Source organism: Cupressus sempervirens, chromosome 4 (genome assembly GCF_028749045.1).
Source record: "Cupressus sempervirens isolate cs-2001-9-10 chromosome 4, ASM2874904v1, whole genome shotgun sequence".
Taxonomy (NCBI): Eukaryota; Viridiplantae; Streptophyta; class Pinopsida; order Cupressales; family Cupressaceae; genus Cupressus; species Cupressus sempervirens.
Window position 1 is genome coordinate 283,344,014 of NC_143121.1, and position 26,888 is coordinate 283,370,901.

Sequence of the window (26,888 nt, forward strand, 5' to 3'; positions counted from 1 at the left end):
TGTAACTTGAAACCAATATACTCTTACTACTTCAAAATCACTAGGCTTGACTTATACAAAAAATACTTAGTGACCAAAGACTTTTTTAGCTCCTTAAGAGATTGACATATGCATGTTTATTTACAAGTCTTTCACATGACTCAACCTATATAGAGTCACTCAGTTGTAGTGACAACTCACTAACTCTTTCTTATATATGAATAAGTGTTTGACACTAATAGGAAACAAGATTTAGAGATACCAACAATCTCCCTTTTTGACATTAGGGGAAAAAACACTTTGTCATGATTACATCACTACAATAAAAGAATAAGAGTACTCCCCCTAATCATATGACTAAATGACCTTCAAAACTTTTATGAACAAAACAATAAATAATAATATAAAAATACATATAGTACATGACTCTAAATAGTCTGATTATGTCTATACTATGTCTATACTATGTCTATCCTCTAAATTCTTACTCTTGTGTACTCCCTAATCTCATTACTATCTCATTTAGTATGTAACCATCAATATTACATTCCCCCTTCTTTTTTTTGTCACTATTGGTTTTGGCTAGGGTTTAGTGGGTGGAATCAAACCATATTTTTCAATGAATTCTTTGTGTACCTAGTTGATAATGGAAAGAGCATGATCCCAAGGTGTTCTTGTTGATTCCAATACATGAATCTACAACTCCAATCTTACAGCCAAGTCAATTAAAGTGTTAGCAATTGAAAGATTATAATTTTCTTGAATGCAATCCATTGTTGATTTCAATTCATGTTGCATAACCTCCAAATGAGGTATCAATATTGACTAGATTAAGATCAATTTGGCACACTTTATTTTAAATTTTTTGTAACTCGGCCAATTTACCTTGTGCAAATAATAGCTTATTATAATGGTTTGTACTAGATTCAACTAGCTATGAAATAGACTTGCACATTTACTTCATTTAAGCCTAAATCTATTGTAGTATTTTTTGGAAAGTATTTGTAAATATTGGTACATCAAATATTATACAAGTTTTCTATCTTATGTACAAGTTATTCTACATTTTTTACATGTGCCTATAGTTCAACCTTACACTCGGCAATCATGGTAGATATTTTCTCTATGACCTTATTTTCAATTTTCTTTGTTGATCATCTCATTAACTTTTCATTTGCTTCAATATCTCCAACATTTATTTTTTCAAAAATCTATACAAGTTGGGAAATAATTGGGGCTTTCCCATCAGAATTTTGTACATCAAGTGCATCAACAAATATATCCTTTATTTCATACAACACTTGTCTTTGTTGCTACTCTCTTCTAATTTCTTCCTATTTCATTTTCTTCACCAAAATATCCTATAACATGATTGTTTTCTCTAGAGACATATTTTCCAAGTCCCATTTTAGCATCTAATGAATTCATCCAAACTAAAAAACAAATATAAAGACCTATCCTTTATTGCTTTTCCTTTTCTCATAGATAAAGTGTTGCTACTCGAAAATGTCTTTTTAGGAGTAGGTGATTGGGTGTCACCACTCAATCTTGTCTATACTTCAGTGCTTGGGACAAAAACTATAGCACTCAGCATTGTATTCTCTTCTCCTTGACTTTCTTACTTTCTTCCCTGACTATGATATCCTAAAACATTTTTTCCTTCTTGACCTTTTATAGAAGTTTCCACACTAGTTTCATTTTCCTCTTTCTTTTCCTCTTGCTCTTCTCCTTTAGCATCTAAGGGATTATTTTGCTCACCAACTAATGTGTCAAGTGTGGTAACATGAATAGGTGAAATTCTTCCTTGAGGGCTTGGTACACCTAAACTCTCTTCATCATTGTGACCATCTTCAATCTCAATTTCTTTCTCCCATTCCAATCCTTTAGTGGATAGGCCAAAAATTCTTTTCCATAATAACTCATTTTTTTGTACTACAACATCGATTTTATTCCAAAGAATCATAAGAATTATAAATTTAGGAAGAAATTGGCTACTATACTTGTCCTAAAATAGATTGCTAATCTTTTGAAAACTTGGGCATAATGTTGGCCAATGTGCCTTCTCTTATTTATTTTTCTACTTCATATGCTTGTTGTCACTTCTTCTCTAATGTATTTTACAAATCAATTGGAATCTTCTTCTCAAGTTTAGTAGGAGCGATTTTATTATTAGCCATAATATCTATCATAGCCTCCTCTACTTTAGCTTTATCAATGTTATTCAATGTATCATACTTTACAAATCTAAAACTTGATAAACCTGCAAATCTCCTAATATTAGCACATACATCATCCAAAAAATTAGTCTTTTAGACACTATGACTCAATGATGTCCAATTCATTTGATTATGTATCAACTACATCATCCGCTTTACCTTTTTTCTTCTTTAGCAACCATCTTCTCTTTGGCTGGCTCACCAAGGCTTGAGTTTCCTTCAATTATGTGTTGGATTGACTTAGTCTAGTAATCTTGACTTCACCTTTCTTCATTAAAGGATTAGCAGTATTTTTTTCTACCCTAGTTCTTGGCTTGGTTGGTGCAAGAGGAGAGAGGGGTTCCACTGCTAACTTCTTTATAACCTCATTTGCCTTAGGCTTTATTATTTTAATAATTTTATCCTTCTTTATAGGTGGAGTAACCACTATTGAGGATTTACCCTAATCCTTTTCTTTTTTTTCTTCCTCTTCCTCATCACCATTGTCTTTTTCTTCATCTTCACCAAGACCTTGTGTAATCTTCAAAGGTTCCATTCCTTTACTATGTGTTTCAAGTTTCTCCTCTAGGTCCTCAATCATTTTCTTTCTTTTCTTTTGTTTTGAAGTTATCTTGATGTCAACTATGATTCTTGCTTTAGCTTCTTCATATTTCACAAAGGGTTCTTCTTTTGCTTTAATCTATTCTTTAAGTAGTGCATCAATATTTGCATTCACATTTTCATTATCAACTTCATAATCAAATAATTTTAGCCATGCTTTCCTACGCTTCATCACATGTACAAATGTATTATCTATATCTACTAGAAATCCTACACCATTATTGTATTTCATTAGTAGCTCTATTGGGATTCTCAGCCTTTTCTTCATCTTTTGTTTAAACTCTTCAAAATAAATATCCATAACATTCTCAAAATTTTCTAGTAGTTGAGTTATGTATTCACTAATCTATCTTGTGACAGGTTTTCCTTGCTCCCAAACAATATTTCTAATAGCAATAAAATAATTCTAAACATAAAAGAAAATGCACATTATGAGTGATCTAAACTTACACATTAAATTCTTCACCTTTCTTATGGATGTCAAGTTTTCTTCCAATTGTGATATTTGCAACTTTGCAAGTTCATATTCATGATCCTTCTTGATAATCTTCCATGTTTGATCAATTGTCATGCATTACACACTATTCAGTCTACTCAACTAATAGAACTTGTGACAAATCACTCTCACTGGGAACTCAATAATTGGATTAGTGATGGTAGAGATGGAAAAACCTCATCCATTTCACTTGGCTTTTGTGTTAGCCTCAATTTATTCTCTTCTTAAACAACATACAGTCTTCATTTTATCCAATGTGGGATACTATGCAACCTTGTGAATCACCTTATTTGATATCTCAATAGGTCTATTTTCTAGCCATAACTTCATATCATGGATTATTCTTATTACTACCTTAATCCAATATTCAATCTTCAAATTCCTCAAAAAATCTAGGGCACAAGTTAACCCTTTCCTTTCAATAATTTTTAATTCATCCTTTACAACTCCATCACACAATTTTTCATATGCCTCTTGAATCTCATAATCACCAACTTCTCCAGTATTACACATGCAACAAATTCGTACATCATGAATCATAATTACTTTAGGTGGTATAAAAGATAACACACCCATTTAATCACCTTTTATAGAAATTTCAAGAATAGCTCTTTTTTTTTTGGTGGACAAACATCACTCTTCACCAAGTGCATCCTTGATTATTTCCTACAGGTGATGAAGCTACCATATTTCATCATTAGGGTTTGAAAATTTTCCTCTAAACAACTTGACACAACTTAAATCTTCATTTTACTAATCTTTCACCTTAAAATCACATTTGCAAATTGCTCAAGTCTGTTTGTCACTCAAAGTGCTATGTAGTCTGAAAATCCAAATTCTAGGTATGAAAAATCTCTTCAAATTTTTAATATATACTTCTCTTTTCTTGAATTAGGGTCTCCATTAATTTTGTGTTCATTGTGGGGTGGAATCTTGTTGTTCTAGCTAATACTATTCCATAATTCAATCTCAATCTTCACTATATAGCTTGGTATATTCCATCTAACTCAGCCTATACATTAGTTTAACATTTGAAGTACCCAGTCCATATTGCAATGCTTGGTCAATATACACAATTTTATTGACATTCAAAACTCATTATTTAAATGATTCATTTGCATTATTTTTTACATAGATCAATTCTCATGCATCTTTACTTATGCAAATATGAACTTTAGCATATTTATGTTAGGAATTGATATAAGATATATCATCAAATATATAGTTCCTTACATAGCTTTCTAGATCAGTTAGAAGTGGTGTGATCACCTTCATGTTTTCATTTTTTCCACTGTCTCTATCTTCCATTATTTTCTTCCAAGCTTGATTCATGTCAATCTTTCTTTGTTCATAATTCACTTTTTCTTTGCACTTGCTGAGTTCATCATTTGGTCTTCAGGTTTGATTCCTTCAATTCTTTTTCCCATGTCCAATCTTGTGACAATTAGAAAAAACTTTCTTAGGTGCGTTCATGTTTGTCCAATAGAGTTTTTCCTATGATCTACATTCATATGCTCTATGTCCAAAATTTTGACAATTTTAAGAATAACATTCAAATCTAAGTGCATTAGATTTATTCTTCATTCTTGAACTACACTCATGTATTAGATGTGCTTGCTTCTTACGATTTAAACAATAACCAATAAACTTAGGTTTAGGGTTTTGCATGCCATTTTTGCTCCTATAGATGTTAGTAGTATGACCAAGTATTCCCCAATGATAATATGTAGACCTTCCTTTTGACTTTTCATCTCTTCGTTCTCCACTCTTTGATGATTCTCCTTCTTTAGTAGATGAATGTTGCTTTATATGTTCTTGTATAGAAGTATTGCTAGATGACCAAGGCAATTTCATTAGTTCTTCAAGGTACTTTATTGCCTCATTAGGTTTGTTCAACTTATCCACAAGTTCTTTGTTAGTATTGAATCTATGACCTCAAATTTTGTATTTTCATTTATTTCCTGTTTAACTCTTGATTTACAAGCATCAATTGATTCATCATGTCTAGTTGAGTATTTGTAATCTTTTGCACATAAGATGACCTTTCTTCAAGTCTAATAGCCATTTTCCTTTTTTCTTCCTTATCCTTTTGTCTTCCTTATCCACAACCTTATCTTCTTCAAATTTCTTCATTTCTTCATTCCCTTCACATAGCATTACTGACTAAATTTCATCTTTCCTCTTTAATCCTCTGACTTCTTCATGTAGGATAATGTTCTTCTCAAGTAGATATGCAACTGTTGCATCACCTCTAATTGAATTTCAATTGTCAAATAGTCCTTCAGTATCAACTTCTTCATAATTCATGTCATTTAGCTAAATGGCCATATCCTTTCTCTTTTTCAAAGATTTTCTTAGTTATTTTCTTGCTACCTCAAGTTGTTATAGTATGAGTTGGATGTTAATCACTTGATTGTCAATAACCTTTTCCAATTTGTAAGCCTCCATTTTCTAATATTTGAACTCTCAAGTTGTTATAATTTTTTAAGAGAACCAATCCTTTGATACCAATTTTTGGAAGACTTAATTGGGAACCAAGATATTGAGAGTGGCGGGGGGGGAAGGGGTGAATTAGGTTCTATAAAACTTTTATCTCTTAAAATAACTTTAGTGTATTCACCATATTTTTGATCTCATATCTTATTCATGCATATCATAACTTGTAAAATTAAATGTTGTAACATGTAGATCTAAGTATCAATCACATGCATGAAATGTAAACACATAACACAAATATTTGGTTACCTAGAAACCTTCCAAGGTGAAGGTAAAATTGGGGTGGGGATGACAACCACAAATCTTCACTAATACAATAATAAAGTTAACCTATTAGGGTTATAATTTTGATCACTTATGATGATCTACCCCATGAGGGGTCTTCCCTATTAAAGGTTGCTAATACTATAATGTCTTACTTGTGAGATGATTTTACACTTATAATAAAGTAATGAATCGATTAAGAGATTTTTGAAAGGTCTGTTAAAACTACTCTATTAAGAGATTATCCCTAACTCAATTATGATTCAATACCTAATTCTCTGGTCTACACTTTATTTCTCATTAGAGATCTCCTCTCTTTAATTTTGATATGATCTTCAATCTAATATGGGTATGTGCAGATCATGCTGAGCCAAAAAGTGGTAATATAAAAAAAATAACTTGTCATTGAAAGTTGATGAAATGAAAATGGTTTCTTAAGGACATTATTAGCTTTTCATTTGTATAATTGTTATCAAATTATGAGTTCAATAAGTAATTATTACTTGTTTTCTAATGGAGTTACCTATAAAGTGTTGATTTATATATTGATTAATTTTTTTTATAACTTTCAAATGCTATAAACTTTTCAAAATTTGAAAGATGAAATTTTATGCTTTTCCTACTACAAGGAAATAAAACAAATCTTAATTTTATATAGATTTGAATGAGTCAAGGTGGTCAGATATGAGAGTTTTTTATTCAAAAAAAAACATTATGTTAGAAAATTCAAAATTATTTATTTAATTAGAATGAAATTACAAAAAAATGCATCACATCTAAGTATGAGCCTACTTCTTATATCTAGAATCTTAAAAAATAAATTATCATTTTATTGTGACTAAGGTGGTCAGACATATACCTACTTATTTTTTTCCTAGAATTTTTTATACTTTTGTATTGAAATTCTAAATTTTTAGAAATTAAATTATTATTTTTGTGAGAAAAAGGGCTACCATTTTAGAAACTATGATTAATTTACTACAAATTCTATTCTTAATTTTTTTTGATATAAAGTTCATAACAAGTTCAAGATTTCACATCAAGTTGACTAAAATTGATATCTTGATTTTTGATTGGCACTTAAGGCTATAGTTTACCCCACCATGATCTTGCAAATACCCATATTTTTGTGTTCTATCCTTCATTGCTTGATAAGGTTTCTATCTTTGTTCTACAATTATAGAACTTTACTCTTTTTCCTTGTTTGCAATGTTCATACTTTTACACTTAGATATGTTCTATGATCACATGAATAACTTACTCACTATTTTCCACACACACACACACACACACACACACACATAAAAAGAGGGTATAGATCTATCTATTCAAATATAACTAAAGTGTTTTCTAGACACTTTCCTTTTCACCACTTAATCTGATTGTTTGATCACCACTCATAGGTATTTATGATCCACATCATAAACATGTAATAGCCTCAGTAAGAACCTCTATAGATATTAAATGGTATATTTTTGCTAGCCTAAAATGGTTTACTTCAAAGTTTGTATCATTTTTGACTTGAATGTCAACTCTATGTTATTGGGCACATAATGTTTCTGATGCTGGAGACTCAGTGTTCTTGCTACTATAGCTCAGTCTTAATTGTACTTGGCAGCTTCTGTGTAACTTGACATCAATATGTTTTGACTACTTAACAATCACTAAGATCATCTTATACTGAAAATAATGGACAATCAAAGAATTTCTTGGGTCCTATAAAGCTTGATATATATACATTTATTTACAAGTCTTTCATATGACTCGGCCTATATAGAGTTGCTTGATCATAGTGATGACCTACTAACTCTATCATATATATGACTAAGTGTTTGATACTAATAGACAACAAGATTTAGAGATACCAGCACAAAAGTGTTAATTCGAGCCTATAGATTAGAATCTAAGGATTTTTAAAAATAGTTATAATAGAAGATTGGAGCAATGATTTAAAAGTTATGGCCTTCTAGATTTGAGCTAATTAAAAATTCCAAATAAATGTCAAAGGTGTATTTGGCTGAATGTATATGTATTGCTAGGGTCTATCGGCCCTAGGTATTAAGTTTAAGTGCCTAGAACCTTCCTAGGTTGCATAAAATTGTCTATTTAAGAAATACCTATTTATTGTCTACGATAACTCTAGGTGATAGTTTATAGCTTTTTCTTATAAGTTATTGTAATGAAAGAACCAGGTGGGTTAGCATATTTTAATTTTGAAGTTTGTAATTCTATATTTGTGATGATAATAAGATGTCCATATTATTTTCTCACAAGTTGATTTAATTTATTTGTTTCTGTTATGTGTTTAATGTATTCAAGGGAGCACCCTTCATCACTTGGACCAATGAATTGAATGGGCCTAACCTTGGCTACCTTTCCCTATACTTAAAACTATGATATTACTTAGGTGGTGTAACTACCATTACATGAGATCATATTAATGAAATTAAGCCAAATGGTTATTATATATATTTGTATAAGTATGGTCTTATAACTAATCTGCTAGCCAATACTCCTAGTGTGAAGTTTCCAAATAAATTGTAAAGTATGTATTTGGAACCATGTCTTGGTTTTTTTAGGTGTGAGTTCAAATGATGATTATTTTTCTATGATACTTTACCAATAAATAATTTGAATTTATACTTTATGTAAATATTTCTACTATCCCTTTTAAAAAATTGAAATATCATGCTACTATTCCAATGATTAAACATAAACATATTTCCTTGAATGGTCTATTCATACAACCACAAATATGTCCACTTATAGATCACCCTTGGTGAATAAATTAAAGGAAATACGAAAAAATAAAGAGCTTAAACTATTTGAGACAATAATGGTTGTATTAACCAAACATAAAGGAAAGCATAAATAAAGTATAAACTAATGTTTCTTCTAGAATAATGATAAAATCTATGTATTATTTGAAATCAAATAATGCAAATGACATGTTAAAGTTTAAATAATAAAAGTTTTTATCTAATAGTAATTCATAAAAATAATAGTTTTTTATGATATATCTTAATATTTTGAAGAAGATTCTTGATATAAGGAAGAATAGTCCTAAAGGAAACTACACACCCTTTAGTGAAAATGTACAACTAAATTATAAATTTTTGCCTTAATAATAATAGCTCCAAATTCATCAAAAGGAATATATTAATATATCCAAGATGATTGATATAATCCTTCTCCTCATAAGTTTTTTAATTGGTCTACAAATGAAAAATTGCATGCTTACTTTTATAGATTTTGTCTACGATCACCTTCATGTTGTGAATATATGTAAATGGACCAATATCCGATTATTGTTATCGAGCATGTCTGAAGTTCACCTATATTTTGCTTCTCTAACTATTCTATGTATTCTATCAACTCTCAATAAAAATTTTGATATTTCTTGAGAAATTCTTAGCCTTCTTAAGATCATTTAGGGAGATAGAATCCTTTTTTATTCCTATTTGATAGTCTAGTATGTTCTCTAAGGAATTTGTATGTCTAAGAATTCCAAAATTTATTAGGGCGAATCATGATAATATTATCCTTGTTTAAATATCTTAGCCATTAGATTATACGCTATTTCCACAAGTGTGATTTCTCTTTTCCTTCAAGGTCTTATCAAAAAATGGCTCCTAATCTCTAATAGGTGGTGTACTATGCCACCAAAACCACTCCCTTTATTTTTCATAAGATGACCCTTCTCCCTCCGAGATATGTTTTCTCTATCTTACATTTGATGCTTATCTTCCTCTTCTCTATCATAACTTTCTTTATAAGCAACCATTTCTCTAATGATTTATTCAACATGTGCTCTATTGAATTTGGCCACATATATTCCTATATTTACATTTTCCAATGGATAAATTTCTCTAACACCCAAAACCATAACATTTTAAAATATTTTATTTATTTCTATAAGAATTGGCCTCTTGTCGTGAGCATGAAATATCATTGGAGAAAAATATTATTCTCATATTCATAACCTAACCTAGTTTAAATCCTATCTACATCCTTGGGAAACACTATATAATAAGTCCCTATTATTAGATCCCTTTTTGTCTCTATTGCTTTCCTCCATGCACTCTTCTAATATACTTATCAATATTCTTTTAAATATGGCTCTATTCATTGGGTAGGCATGAATTGTGGTATTTTTTACATTAAGCTAAAGAAACTAGTGCTGGCATGGAAAAAAGAACAATGTCTATTATATCAATATTGGCATTTATGTTGGCACTCAAATGAATTCCACTTGGATGAGAAGGCACAAAACTAGGCACTATGTTAAACTATATGCTTTTCAACCCATCATTTTTTTATTTTCCTAATGTGTTTCTCATTGGTACACTATGTTTTTTTAATGTCAAAATATTTTGGTCATTTTTCCATGTTCTTATGGCCACATATCTATTTTTTTCTTAGCCTTACACTTTAATATTTATTATGTGCATGATCTATGTTGTGCTTAAAGTATTCTATTGTATCCTCATGGAGGTTAAGATAGATGAAAGCTAGTGGTTGTGAGGTTGTGTGGTGGTCAATGGGCACTAATAAGCATAATATTGTTTCCTTGTGGTTGTTAGTAGGGGAATTGTTTTAAGGCCCATTGTCACTACCTTACAACTTATCATGCAGGACTAGGTTTTGGACTCTAAAGAAGTAAGGATGTTATAGGGGGAACTTCATATTTTCTTATCTTTTCATTACAATGGGGTTAACAAATTGATATGTTTATATGTCATGATTCAATTAGGTACTTAGCACTAATTTAAGAAAATTGGCTTCCTAAGCCTAGATTATTGTTAAGAAGAAAAGTTGTGAGCTTGTGATGAACTAAATTGATAACCTCTTATTTCTTTATCAATAAATAACACATCTCTAAGGAGACATGAGAAATATTACATTGCACCAAGCTATGTGTCATGTCATAAAAAACTCATGAAGATCCCAATACACATTTTTTGAACCAATTCAAGTGACATGGTGTATCTAGGTAATGAGTGAGGATAAGAGAAATTTTAGGATACACTATCACATGGGACCCACAACCTCTTAAATAATTAATTATGCATGTTTGTGTATAAATAGGCTAAGTCATTACGACCTTGTAGGATAATTTGTAGTTAAGGAAAATAGTTGCCATCTTGCAATGAAATGAATTGATAAGCAAGGTTGGGTAAGTTACAAACTTCTAATATTTTATATAGGCTACTTAAAAAAATATTTAATATAATATTAAGAAATAATTGGTGGAAAGAAGAATCTGAGAAGTGGCATCATTGTTATTGGAGTATTGCAATCTTTTCTCTAAAAATTATTCCCTTTTTAGAAAACCATTCCTTAGCATTATGAATGATTCACCACAAAAATGCTTGTATATCACTTGTAACATGGCCTAGTATAACCCCATTTTTCTATAGTAAAATCCCTATGTAGCCTTGTAAATCCCCATTCTTATTACTCAAATAAAGAAACACTCCCTTCCAATCATGAAAATCCCAAATTTTGACAACATAGAACTCTTTTTGAATTTTTCCTTCTTGTATTTAAACCATTTCTAATGCTTTAACGATACAAATAATGAAGAAACAAATATCCCAAGGGTTAAACATATCCCAACAACTTCAGCGACACTTGAATCCCTTTTAGTGTCGCAATTAACTTATTATAACCAAAGGAAAAGGGGAAAATGACAAGTTTACAACTATTGGGATAGTTGCAAATCTTGGGATACTTGTTTCTTATAATTTTTTTAGTTTAAAATAAGATAAATAATTGAATATGGGAAGCAAAAGATACAAAATGAGTTATGTGTGTTGTCTAGATTTGGATATTTTAGGATTGGAAGAGAGTGTTTCTTATTTTAGTTCTAAGGATGTTGCTTCCTAAGGCTAGAAAAGAATTTTACTATAGCAAGTATAGGTTAAACCAAGCCATTTTGCAAGAGATAGATAAGTATCATGGTGCTTAATGTGTTGATAATATAGTCATGCCCATAAACCAGGGCAAAATACACAAACGATTTTTTTTTAAAGGGTATATTCAACTAAGTTAACATATAAACATGTGATCCATCATCAAGTATATTGCAGAAGGGTGATAACATGGTGTTGTTAGTTTAGGTGCATAATTTATTTGATTAAACTCTAGTTAAGGTGTGACATCATATTCAAGAGATCATTAGGGTTCCATAGTTCTTGGTTTAAGGTTGGATTAAATATTTTTAGTTGAATAAAGTTAGATTCATAAGATTTCATTGACATGCACATGGTGTAACATCATAACAATGGTGCATTTAGGTTTTCACCCTAATTGATAGTTTAGTCAAACTTAATTGATAATTTTTCAATTTTAAATTATTATGTTCATTAAATTTCATAAGTTACATTAGGTTATTATGTCATCTTCTATTTGTTTGAGTATGTCAGATCGAGCTCCTAGGTGAACTAGTATGCATCCTTTCAAAAGTTTACCTATGACCTTGGTACTTAGTCATGATTAAAACTATACTCTAATAAAACTAATTAATCATTAATTGTTCCTCATTAAGCCTTACTCATTATTAATTTTATTTTAAAACATAATCCAATTTACTAAATCAAGATGTCTAGTCAACTTGACTTACAACATCTTTGAACATTACAGGAACACTTGCAACCTAATGACACCTTATAACCCAACATGAATAATCATTAAATTTATAACTAACTAAATATATAATACAAATAATATAATTTTTTGATTCATACATTATTTTAAATCTACTTATACATTTACCCATACATTGAAAAATATTAGTTTACCTCACAATATTATCATCTTTATTTAACTCTAATATTACACCTATAGGCTAATATCCCAAAATTATTTTACAAAATTTACTAAATCTAGTGTATTTTAAATAGAAAATTCAAATTTCAATGTCCCACCAAAAATAATTAATCCCACATCTAAACTCAATTAATTAAATCCTAACTATCTCCTAAATACTACCTATTTAAAACTCATTTAAAATTATAACTTTATTAACTCTTAACCTCTCCTACTTGATTAATACTAAAAATTACTTATTTAATCATCAAAAACTAATCATCTACTTCCTACCTTTATTCAAACTAAATAATTCTACTTACCACCTAATCATAAAGCTATCTTCAAAGCCTAGCATGTTGTCTTGGGCCTTTATTTTTGTTGACCAAGGAAGCTCCCCAAATGGTACACATGGGTCATTCAAAACAAGGAATACATTTAAAGAACAAGGGAAAAGGTTTAATAAAGTTTAGATGCATTTCACTATTTGTTTTACACAATGTATCTTACTCCTCCTAAGTCAATGTACCAAACCTGTGACCAAGTACACATGGCAATGAGGGATAAGCGAAAATGAATGGGGTGGTTAATTAATGTAAAGTTTTATAGGTAGGTACTTTTTGGTGGGGAGAGGTGGTTACCAAGAATAGATATTTTGTATATATATATATATATATATATATATATATATATATATATATATATATATATATATATATATATATATATATATATATATATATATATATATATATATATATAAAGTTATGTAGTTTATTTAGAGAGCATCTACAAAGATTATTCTGTGTCACAATATTGGGAAAAAAAAATCTTTCCCATACAAATTCTAGAGAGCCTTTTTTTCTCTAATACATGGGGTTGTTTTATTTATTTTCTCCTTTTTACAAGGTGTTTCCTTCCTAGTAGTTTTATAGTGGCACAGTGTATCAATATTTTCTTCATTTTATTGAGTGGGTTTGTAAATACAATACTGATATTAATTTTGCATCTAAGTTTGGAGTGATTTTAGGTTTTTACATATATTGTATCATAAGGTATAATTCATTAATTTTTCAAAATTTAAACTAGCTAAAGTATTAAGTTGCAAGTAGGATGGATGTATCTTAATCAAGCATTGGTTATATCTCATGTTCTCAAGGATGAATTATTGCATGTATAAATTAAATAATTCATACATCGACATCCTATAACATGAAATTTTAAATATAATGAATTAAATCCAAGATTTCATGGAGGAAATAGATAGTGTTCAAGTTGAAAGTTTTTGCAAAGAAATAAACTTGAAAGTAAGACATGATTTTAAATCCAATAATACTATATAACATAACTTGCTTATTTCATACAATAACTGCATTTATATTATCAAAATTGGAGTTACAATATTTAATCCATTCCTTTCATATTAATTTTCAACATGAATGTACAATACAATAAGTGGAATCACAATGGAGAAACCTCTAATACAATGACATGAAGAACACCATTAGTACCCCAAAAGCTTGGTTGCTCCATCATGAGGACCTATCCAAGAAATCTACAAAACACCAAGAACAACCATAGAGAGCTCACACCTCCCAACCTAGGCCTTGAAAAGGCACCCACCAAGCTAAGAGAAATTGTAACTAACCAGGTGACAACCAAATCAAACCTCACATCTTGACACACAACATCAGAACACCCTTCCATGGATTACACAATTGGGTACACATCAAACCATAACTTAGGGGTGAATGTGGACTACCCTGTAGGAGATTTCTCAATGTAAAACCATACAATATACATGCCCTTTCAAGGCTATAAATTCACATCAAATTTCACACTTTCTCCTCCTTATCCCCCAAAAGTAAGATCATTGTCATTGGCATACAAGGGCCCATACACCTTGCATTTCTTCCCTCTCCTCACCATAAGTAGAGACTCTACATAGTATTGGTGTCCAACTAACCCCTTCCCCTGTACATGGCCACTTTTTCCCTATCTGAGGGTGAGTAATGCTAACACTCCCTTCATAGTTTTCCCAACAAAACAAGAAAAGGAAATGAAAAGGAAACAATACCCATCCCTTACATGATAACAACACAAACACAACTTTACACATTCAACAGAATTACACACACAATAAAGCAATCAACAAGATGAACATATCCATGGCAATGGAGAAACCTACCTTCACAAAGGTTATGGAAAGAATGAGTTTTGAGATGAGGTTATCCTTTTCTCCACTACTACATTTGGACCCAAATTGTGATGGCCTATCATCGCCCAAATGACAATACCAAGAATTGGCTCCCATCAGATAGACATAAAACTTTTGGCATCATAAATTGTGATGGTAACCTTATTTATCATAATTGGGATTCCAAATATTACCACAATTTGGTAGAAGATAGGGCCAAGAGCCTATCATCACATTGTCATAAATGTGGTAGACCACCATTGCAATTACAACATCTAACAGTTTCACTATGTTGTCATAATAATGACACCCAACCGTTGATAATCATTCGTCATAGTTGGTGTCACAATTTTGATGGTTTCCAATAGTAGTTCCATGGGTGTGATAGATATCCGTCAGATTTATCCATTGTAATGGTGATGACCATTTGACAGAAATGTTGTTCATCCAATGTCGTTCTATCAAATCAGGTCATCAAAATTATGATGGCCTGCTAAAATATTTTTAAAAAAAATTGTTGTTGGAAGAGGAAGTGCAAGAGGACCCTTCAAACAATGATGTTGTGGAGGGGGATTTCACAATCTTGTTTATTAACTAATTAGGTATAAAAAACAAGAAATTGACCCTTAATCTTTTCTACTTTTGAACTTATAACAAACTTCCATCATCAACATGATGAGACCATAGACTTACAATGCAAATGCCCACATTCAAGGTGAGCCCCACAGATTTCAGACTCTTTTTCACTATGGATCTAGAAAATGTTAAGTATATGTTCAAAACTAAAATTGATAACTATTTGAAGGTCATTGTTATGAATTTTTAAAAATCTGTGACATATAGTGAAATTGGACTTATGATTTAAAATTTTCTTTTTAAAATTTGTTTTATTTTGTTGGCATAGTATTTCTCATGAGAATTAGTGTCAATTTTTGGTTGATGGTGTTTTTAAAACATATGGCCAAGTGTAGAGACTTCAACACAAATCTACAATTTTAACTTGGCTCATTTCATCAACATTTAATAAATCCTTACATAGATGTGTTTCATCTTATCTTCAATGTGCATGAAGGCTGAAAAAAAAGAACATTGGCCCTTTCCTTTAGATCACCTATTATTGGTCCATTCTCCAAAGACTAGGTCTTACTCCATCTAGGTACCAAACTCATCATTCCCAAAAAAAAAAAATCATCATGATTCATCAGGAGAATTAATTGATTTTTGTCAAAAAACAAAAAAAATTGGTTTGGTTCAATATTTTCTATCCACAATCATGATTGTGTGCAGAATATTTAAACATACAAGCTAAGAATATCACTTGAGCCATGTGTAATGGCCTACCCAGAGATCCTTGGAACAAGGATTCAATTCAAGCAAAGATTTTTATTTTTATTTTACAAGTATGAATGCACATGTCAACATGATACAAGGATCATACAAATCACAACGAAAAACTTAACCACCATCCCGACAACCAACAAATCTCCAAATGCCACAGTTGACCAAAATGACCAATGATGAAGAATACATAACTGAATTCAAATCAAACACATTCTAAATTCAAAATGCAACACCAAAGGACTAAAGAACACCTAAGAGGGTATCGCAAACAACTCCCAAAAAGTGCCCGCTACCTACCTAAATAAGTCTTTGCAAAAATCCAACCGATACTTTAATACAACACTGGAAAGTATCTCGCAACATTCCTAAAGGAGGGTGACACTTTCAAGAACTAGGTGATACTTCTCTCAAATGCATGCAATATTTTAAGGGTATTGTATGATAGTTCTTACAAGGAGGTGCAACATTAGAAAGTATTACACAATATTTCTCCAAGAGGTGTGCGATAGAATCAGGGGATGCATGATACAGTTTCAATGGGCATGCGATACAATATTGTATCGCACCATGCTGATAAATGGTTTCCTAGGAAACTCAAGAAAACCACTCTAAGGGTTAAACAAGGAATGAAATGGAAAACAAACTTCCACACTGGGGAGTACCAAATCTACAAAGATCAAGGAGCGAACACTCAAGTGCATAAACAACAAGATCCCATGAAATAGGAAAGAGGAACATCTATCCATCTAAACCAAAGTAGTAAAGAACATACTAAAAGAAACATCGTAGTGAATAGAAGTAACATCACAATGTACAAAAATAACATCACAATAACTAAGCAACCAAACTAAGTATGCAGTTCCTCCCAATCATCAATAGCATCATAAGACCATCATGGATCCTAGCCATCCCCCGCACGTAACATCCCAAGCCATCGATTAGATCATTGGTACTATAGTAATAGGGACATCACTACTAAAACATGCTACAATATAAGCATAAGGAAATCTAACATGCTAGACCAATAAACAATAGATAATCTAATACAACAATTCACATCATCTAGTCATATGCCAAACATCATAATATGGGAATGCATCAAATAAACTAACATCATCTAAACATGATATCAAAGCATTCCAATGAAAGCATAAATCACAAGAAAGTATATTTTGAAACCTAAAGTATTAAGTGAAAACATCCAACAATAGTCGCACTAGGATAAAAGACTATCTCTATACACCAGTCCCTAGTAGTGGTGAAGGTAGCTATGCCTCCCAACCACGTGGCACCCATAGGTCCACAACCATTGTTTTGATAGAGATAATGATTCAACCACAAACACAAATAAAGCATAACATCCATGGCTAACACTTATGCTAGACAGTATGATGGCTATAGCCAAGAACTTAAGATAATGCAAGGAGTACAGGTCCTAGTTAGAGACTCAATAGGCTACTAAGTAGGGGCTGACATCATGGAGAGTCACTTGGCATCGACAAGCCCAAGCTAAGACCTATGTAGATTCAACTCCCTCAATGGAAGGCTCATACACTATATAGATTCAACTCCCTCAATAGAAGGCTCATACACTGAAGCACTAGTTTATTATCTTTAGTTTTATTAACACTCACACGTTTTAGTTAGTTATCACTTACTTAAAACTTCCTCTTCCAACCCTATGGCATCATGACACCAAGCTACAAGATAGACACCCCCTCCATATGCTACCCTACCCTACCCATGCTCATCCTATGATAAGTGCCCATGGACATGCATACTCCCATTCCAACCCTAATGATCATAACTTCCAAAAGTACAATAGAAGGTCAGGCCTAGCAAGTCACTCGAAAAATGTACATGCACATACTCATGTGTAGCACACCACTATCACAAAGATCATAAAACAACAATTAGATGAGAACACAATGCAAAAGATAATACCCAACTAAAAGAAACATGGGAGGATGGATTTTACACGAATCTTAAAACCAATAAAACCATACATCATGAAATCACTCAATCGGCCTCAATTTAGGAGTACCTATACGAATCCTAGTGATGCAACAAGACCAAACATCATGAACTCACTCAACCGGCCTCAATCTGAGAGTATGGATTCTACATGAATCCTAGTGTCCAAGAAACAAAAAGAAAGGTCCAAGAGAAACCATAACAACAGGTATAAAAATCACTCAATCGAACACAATGTTAGAATTAAGAATGTGACACTCATCCCAATGTAAACACAAAAGTGCAACAAGGGTCGGACTAATATCCAAATGGATAATCCAGGTCTATGACCCAACCCATGCCAAGAAGATTTGAGAAAATAAGGTGGCACACAAAATGAGGTAAAAAACCCAAAAAATGGAAAACTTTGAAATTAAAACCCATTTGGCCTTTGGGAACAAAAACCCCAAAAATCCAAAAAAAATGTTCGAACTTTGTATGCAAAAATGGCTAGCATAACGATGCATAATCCCAAACCCTCATCACGAAAAATAGGGAAATATTCACACCCGCCCAATCAGGTCAAACTAGCACACAAAAATGGAGTGGAATACTAGTTCTCAGCCTCCAAACAAATGGCTACCAAAAATAGAAGTAGAATCGGAGCTGAAACAATAAAATAGGAAAGCCCTACCTCACAGCCAAAAGGGAAAAATGAGAATCTAAACCATAAAATAAATAGCTCATAGAAGTAGCTTAAAATCACAACAATCCAAGGTTTCCCCAAGCTGGATCCAACAAGCTTAATCTTGTGATGATCTCGCACTCGTAGCTCCCACAATGAACAAAACAATAAATCCTCATGAAGAGTATTTTGGGTTTTACTCTCCAACTTTCTAATTAAAAAGTGAAAAGTGAGGAATTAAATTCCTTTTTGGATATTTATTCACTTTTTAAGTGAATAATCGATTAGAGAAAATAACTAGCCAACCTAGTTAAACCCTTAATCAACCCAAATAAGAATATGCTATTCTTAGAAATAGGAATTCATCTATGGAAAAGCTGCCAGAAATTAAATTAAATCAATTAAAAGGCCTGAAACGCCAAAAACACATAAATTGCCTTACCAACTTTCATGACAATGTGAATCTCTAAATGCACAGACATGCTAACTGGTCTAATTGCATAATGCAAATGAGTTTGGATTTAATAATCATCAAAAGGTTTAATTAAAAAATTAAAATAAGGATACGTATAGTAGTCTAACATCTATGATACTAAAATCAATGTATAACATCCAACCCTCAAGTCATCTCAAAAGTAAAACATAACATAAGTAACAAATATCTCTCAAATCAAAATATAACAAGATAAATGTTCGTGGCACATAACCAAATAATCCAACATGGACAAACCATTTCTAATCATTTAAGCATTTAATAAAGGTTGATTAAAGAACAACAAAAAAACACTTAAAACACATGAGTGAACACCGTCATAAACATGACTAACCACTACTACAGGAGCCTAGTCCAGTGTAGTATGGTAATTGTACACAATGCAATCTCTGCACACATCTCAAGGTAATCAAAAAATAACCTCATGATACCACATCGATCTTGGTAACCACTGGCACAAACCTCAGTAAACCATAAATCAAAACATAATCTCATAAATCAGCCAAAAGAAAAATCAAAGCAACTAATATAGAAACATAAATCCAATCACCTCAATGGTGTAAACCACTCATGGTCACAATCATGATCCCACACAACAATAGATCAACAAGGTTGCATCCATCAAGATAACTTATAGAAGTCAAATGGGAGAGGCACTACACCATTAGAATGGTTGAGCATATTAGGGACCTTGATGATCATGTTTTCCATTGGAAGACTATATGTCAGTGAAAATCCAAAGATTTCATAAATGAATGATTAAAGTGGAATTTTGGGTTAGAGTGACTTTACATGAAAGTAAACCCTTCTTTTCTATGTTCTTGTATTCATGCTTGCATGAAAGGAAACACTTTACAGCCAAAAAAAGAAATCTAATTCATAAATCAATAAAACAACAAATCTTTCCCTTCTTGTAATTACATGTAAATAAATTATAACTAGAAGAAAAACAAGTACATCAAAGTAATGATTGAATAAACTAACTTTTCCTATTGCTTTTAGGCGAAAAAATGAATGTTTTTATATTACAATTTGTTTACTACTTATTGATCTTGATTTTAGTGCTTGGATGAAGGAGTTATTCTTAGTTCAAAAGAAAAATTATTGATTTACTAATTTCCATTATGTTGTTGTTTGTTGGTTGGTTTGGTTTGCTCTATGACTAATTTTCTTTTAACAACAATTTTGCACAGATAAATTTTGTCTACTAACAATAATTTAGATCTACATCTATCTAATCTAGCTGTAAACAAAACTTGTTTAAAAATTAAAACATGAAAAATTGTATGCTACATGATATCTAACAATTAATCTACTCTACAATGACATGACTTTATAAAAAGTAAAAACTTAAATTCCACACAGGACAAAGAGTGATCCAAGATGTAAAATAAATTGTTGGTGCAAGTTGATCCTTAGGGACCTAGTTGTTCTCCCTGTCCTCTTCACTCAACTAAAGACTCCCCTCTATTGTTGAAAAAAAGATGGGAATAGTAGGACCAACTTGACACCAAAGTGGATGAAAGCAATGTTGCAACTATTAGCAATGTTGAGAAAGAAGCTTTCAAGGTATTTAAAATTTTCATAGTTGACAATTAAGTTACATTGAAGGGAGTTAAGGTCATATGTATTTGTACAGATGTTGCAAAAGTTGTATTAAATATATTATAACTTAAAATAAAATAAGCTACAATGTATTTCTTCCCAAGAGTTTTTATGAGCTCAAATCTGCTAAACATACCAAATTTGTAGAAGAACAAAAACCCAAGAAAACACTTATAAAATACATAAATAGAATGAGGTCCCAATTCAAAGGAGCTTAAGTGAGAAAGAACATAACAAAAAAATAGCTGGAACTAGAGTGTGAGAAGCATAAAAGTTGATGAGTTGAGCACATGCTAAGGTTCATAGATACCAAAATAAACCTTGCATTTACCCCCTTTGACAATAATTCATTTACAAAGGCTATCATTTTTATTGCCATGACATACATGATAATGATTGTGCCAAACTGAATATAAAGGCGCAAACATGCAACAAAATGGCTTTTTGAATGAAAACACAGGAAAACCATCTAGCAAATAACTTAACAAGAAAAAGACAACAACAAGACTATTGTAGAGGACTAACAAGATGCTTCTACCAAATCAAAATTAATTGAAAATTCAATTTATTTCTATGCCATGTAAGGTCATGTGTTGTGCCATCAAGTTATTTTTATTATAAATAATTACAATTTGCATGAGCTACTAAGAACCATTTTTGGTGATCAACTTACCAATGACATTTTATAGTTCAACAAAAGTTACTATCCTCAATTTGTTGGGAAAATTATTTCAGCTTAGCAGAACCATTTTTTTCTTCAGCAACAGCATAGCTTATTGCATTTACCCAAAATGCAAGCCTCAATGTTGTCTCCTTGGGTATTTTGTTATTGTAATTTTTATATGAGATTTATGCACATTGATAGTGGAAGTATTTTTTGTTGATTTGATTGTCAATTCTCATGCGAAATCTCAATTCAAGTCTAATGTTATGAATTAAGCTTTCATTATGTTTAATGATGAATGATTTAACAATGTTATGATGTGAATAATTGAAAATTTTCTATAGTTCTATAAATTTCCTTATTTTAATTTTTGTCCCTTACCATCCTCCCCATCCAAAAAACTTGGGGGATAAAAGGAAATACTAGATCAAGGTTTGTGTGAGATCAAAAATAAAAATCCTTCGTCTAACAAATGATTTCACCCTATGCCAAAAGGATGCATTAGAGATGAGAACACATAGCCATTTAGGTAGAAACAAACACAAAATGATGTGAAAACACTAAAATAAAATTGGAAAATATAATAGTGAACAATCAATAGAAAATTAAAAATAAGTCCCAATGAGAATGTAAATACAAGATGAAGAATCCAATGATCTATTTATATCAAAATTTAATGAAAGTTGGACCAAATTATAAGTATATGAATAACACTTCTCTGATAACACTTGTTTTTATATCATACAACATAATATAAAGGTTTTTAACGAAAAATGAAAAGATATAAAAATAATACCATCAAGGGTATAGGATTTTTTCCTTAGTAAAAGAGATGTCTAATGAATATTTACAATAGTAACTTATAGAGCAAGTTGGTCCTAAATCTGCAAATCAAGCCTAACCTTGCTCAATCTAAGTGAAAGGAGTTAGAAGAAAAACCAAATTCCCACTCGTTTATACTATTCCAGAACCTGAAAAGACTTTCTAAATATGAAATTTAATTTGGGGGTCATTTAGGATTTGTCAGATAAAAAACTCAAATACCTCATTAGGAGGGATAATTTTGTCATGTCTCTTTTAGCCCTTACTATAACAAATTGGATTGTGGGTTTTTTCGTGGACAAGAACCAAAGTATCTATGGTTTCATGTTGGGTTTAAGTAATATATAAAAACATTCATTCTCTATGAGAAATTCTAATATGATTATATCCTAGTTAGTAAAGCACTTGTGAAAAGTCAGTTCTTGGGAAGGAATAGGATTCAAAGTTTGTTTGGTTGGAGAGTTTCCAACTCTACTAAGAATTGTTGAATTGTCTTGTTTGATTCCTTAGGAAGGTAGCCAACAAGTCTTAAGTGATTCTTTAGGAAGGCCACTAATCAGTAGACTATTGGATGGTCATTAAGACCTTGTTAAGAAAAAATGTGTTTCAGTAAACTACAATCCCCTCTACGTCATATTGGTTTCAAATCCATCATTGTTGTGATTAGTTTGGTATATCTTAGTCACCAAAGAATCATTATTTCTAGAAATATCAGAGTTTAGCACAATGACTAAATGTCATAATGCAATACTCTTATTTTAGTACTTAGCCAATGGAGAAAGTGGTATCACAAGGACTAAAAAGATCATAATTATCATATGGAAAGGGCATAGTTACAATATTGGGCATCTCTTCTTCAATATTATACATATATGTTGTATGGAAAAGTAGCAGGCAAAGAACCACTCTTTATTTAGACTTCTCCAATATGTGCCTAGAAAAATCTAGAAAATTCTATTGGTTGAGCATGGAATAAAAGACATTTTTTTTGTTGTAATAGAGTTGTGTTGTGTTATATAACTATTTGTGTATTTTGTGTTTAAGATTATGTTTTGTTCTAATAGATCTTCAACCACATTTTTTTTTAGACAAGTCCCATAAATGCAGTTTGGGAGGGGATGAAAATATTACCGATGTCTATCCTTTATTTCTAACAGATCAAGTAATGATCTGATATTCATGCATAAAATTGGTCAATAAAGGATCGAATACAATAATTTTTGATGAAAGGGATCGAGTATATTATTCATTCTTCTTCTATGTATATCAATGACCTGAGCTTGTAATAATATTGGTTAGAGTTAACTAATTTGATCTAGGCCTTTGTTATGATTTGATTAGTTTATAGTGAAGCCATGACATGAATAGACATGGCTCCACATCATATAAATTATAATTTAACCAAATTATTTTGAAAATAAAATTCAAAATTCAAATCAATAGATATCATAGATAAACCTACCTAGAGATGTAGCCAATGAAGTTTGACTTTTTCATATTATAATTTGCAACAAGGATTATAAATTGTGAAATTATAAAAAGCATTTTGTGTTATATAGAACACATAGTGAGAGTCCATTCTGAAGGGACTAGCGTTTCCCACTATCAAAAAAATGAAACATAGGTTCAAGTACAAGATGTATTGTGGTGGCCTCCTTTGCTAATTTGGCCATGTTTTGAAGAAAAATCTTTGACTAGAATTTAGGATCCTCTTCTTCCTCTCTATAATATTATTTAACATATCACCGCGCTCAAAAGAAATAATGAGAATAGTTCATGAATCAATGTATACTTTAGAATTATCTAATATCATTTGTTTCCACTATTGAAATTCTTCTTCATGTCTCCCAATTTACAACAAAAGTTATCAAATGTAATTAACCATGATTACAGATAAATATAAACAATAGAATACCTTGGAAAGGAATAATTTGAGGCATTCCCATAATTAGCCATTCTTTTGAATACTTCACACACTACAACTAAATTTCATAAATAAATGAGTTTGACTATGGCATCCTTTTGCGTTGCCTAAAACCAAGAGATCCACATAGTTAGTTGTCATGCAATCATAGGTTAATGATGAGCTTCACTTTTTTTTTAGAATAGTTTAATATTCTCTAATCAAGACCAACCATGTGAAGGTCAAAGCTCATTTGGCCACAACTCCACCCCCCCACCTAACATCTAAATCCCCTGTTAACATCTCAAATTCATTCATTCTATTAATAGAATATAACATTCATGAATTATCACCTGATAACATTCACATTAATATTGAAACACAAGATTCATTAGAACATTCACATGAACATTGAATAGAACATAAATAAAACATCTATACATAAACATCAATAATTATCAAATAGGTTACATAAATAAGTTACATAAGTTACATGAATCATTTTTTTTCCCTTTTTTTCTTTTTTTTTTCCTTCCCTATATTGTTGTAGAGGCATATTCACGTCATCATTGATATTTCTTCTCACGCATGAACATGCACTCAATGTCCTTTGCAAAGGAAATTCCTCTTCAATAACAAAGAAAAGGGTTAAATTTTAAAAAATTGAGACTTTAAAGATTTTAAAGAACATTGTAGTGCTCTTTACCTTGTCCAACCACATCATCTTGACCATCAACTTGGTCCTCAATACGCTCATTAGGAACAACCTCTACATCCCCTGCAACTACAATACAATTTTTTTTTAAATCTCAACACATATTATAGTTAAATTTTTATTAGTACACCAAATTTAATTTAAAATGTTTACTTGTATTAATAATTTAGAAATAAAAATTTGAATAGAAAATATATACCTTGAGTACTACAATCCACATTCAAATTGCCACCTCCATGGTGCTCGATTGATGTCTCAAGATTGGCAAGCTACAATCTAATATAAATAATTAGTGCATTTATCAGCAATATATACATATCAATACAAGGCAAATAGGCAAATACTCAAAAATCTTAATCATTCATTTTGATATGTGTGTGTGTGTGTGTGTGTGTGTGTGTGTTCACTTTAAATTTTTTTAAAAATATATAATCATTGTTTCCTTACTTTAAACAAATATAACATCTTGTTTTTTGGATCTTAATATCAAATACAATGATTGATAAGTATAGGTGATGGCTTCGTGCTGCGAATCTGCGTCCTGCGAGGCTAGGGCCTGCGTGCCCTATGCCTGATGATCTCAAGCATTTTTTGTGGGGCTGGTGCTATTGGTTATGTTATCAGCTACGTGTTGGGGTGGTGGTCTATGCAGGAGAAGTGGGGGAGTTGCAAGGAGAGCGGTTGGAGTTTGTGTGGTGTTGTGGCCGGCCAGGGTGAGGCGCACAGAGGGATTTCACTTTCTGCAGGGGTGTGGGGGGCACTAAAGGGATCTGGTGGGCTAATTTCAGGTTTTAGCTTGGAGATTTTACCTTTGAGTCTGAGCATGGGGTAATCGAAGGCCCCTGGGGCTCAAGTTTTGTCTGATGATTTGGAAATGGCTGATGCATCTTTTCAAATACAAGGAGGGGCTAAAGGCCAGATGGACAATATCCCATCTGGAGAGAACATGGCATCATCAAAAGGTTCTATCCAAATTAAGAAGACGAATGGGTGTTTGGAAAGATCTGATAATTGACCAGTGTTGATTATTCAACCAGAGAAAATTTTAGAAGATGTGGAGTATTGGGGCAAGCATGCACTCATATGTAAGTTTTTGGGTCTTTGACTCTCTCTCCCTATGTTGGAATCATGGGCACATCAGATTTGGAATCCAGAACGGGATATGGAAATTCTACTGGCAGCTAAAAACTATGTTATGGTTATTTTCTCAAGCATGTCGGACAGGAACAGGGTTTTTGAAGGAGGCCCATACTTCTTTAACCAAGTTGGACTGTTCATCAAGCCCTGGCACACTAGATTCAATTTCGCTGAGGAGATCCCATCTTGTGTCCCTGTGTGGATTCGGCTTCCATGTCTACCACTAGAATTTTGGAGAGAGGATATTCTTCATTCGATATCTCTTTTGCTTAGGAAACCAGTGGGGTCAGCCACCCAAAACAAAGATCAAAAGGTAATTTCATATGCACGAATATGTGTGGAAGTTGATCTTGTGAATCCACTGCCTGATTCTTTGGAAATTTGCTTAGGCCCTTGCTCTTGGATTTAGTAGTTGGACTATGAGTCTCTACCCTTCAGATGCAGGATTTGTTGTGAGTATGGGCACTTGCAACACAAATGCCCTCGAAATAAATTTTCTCAATCTCCAATAG

At 31.7% G+C, this 26,888-nt stretch overlaps 1 pseudogene; it reads left to right on the forward strand.

Moving 5' to 3' along the window:
- The window catches only part of LOC149561098 (5-amino-6-(5-phospho-D-ribitylamino)uracil phosphatase, chloroplastic pseudogene), a 70,477-nt pseudogene extending 44,406 nt beyond the window's left edge, over positions 1–26,071 (forward strand).
- The last annotated feature ends 817 nt before the right edge of the window (positions 26,072–26,888 follow it).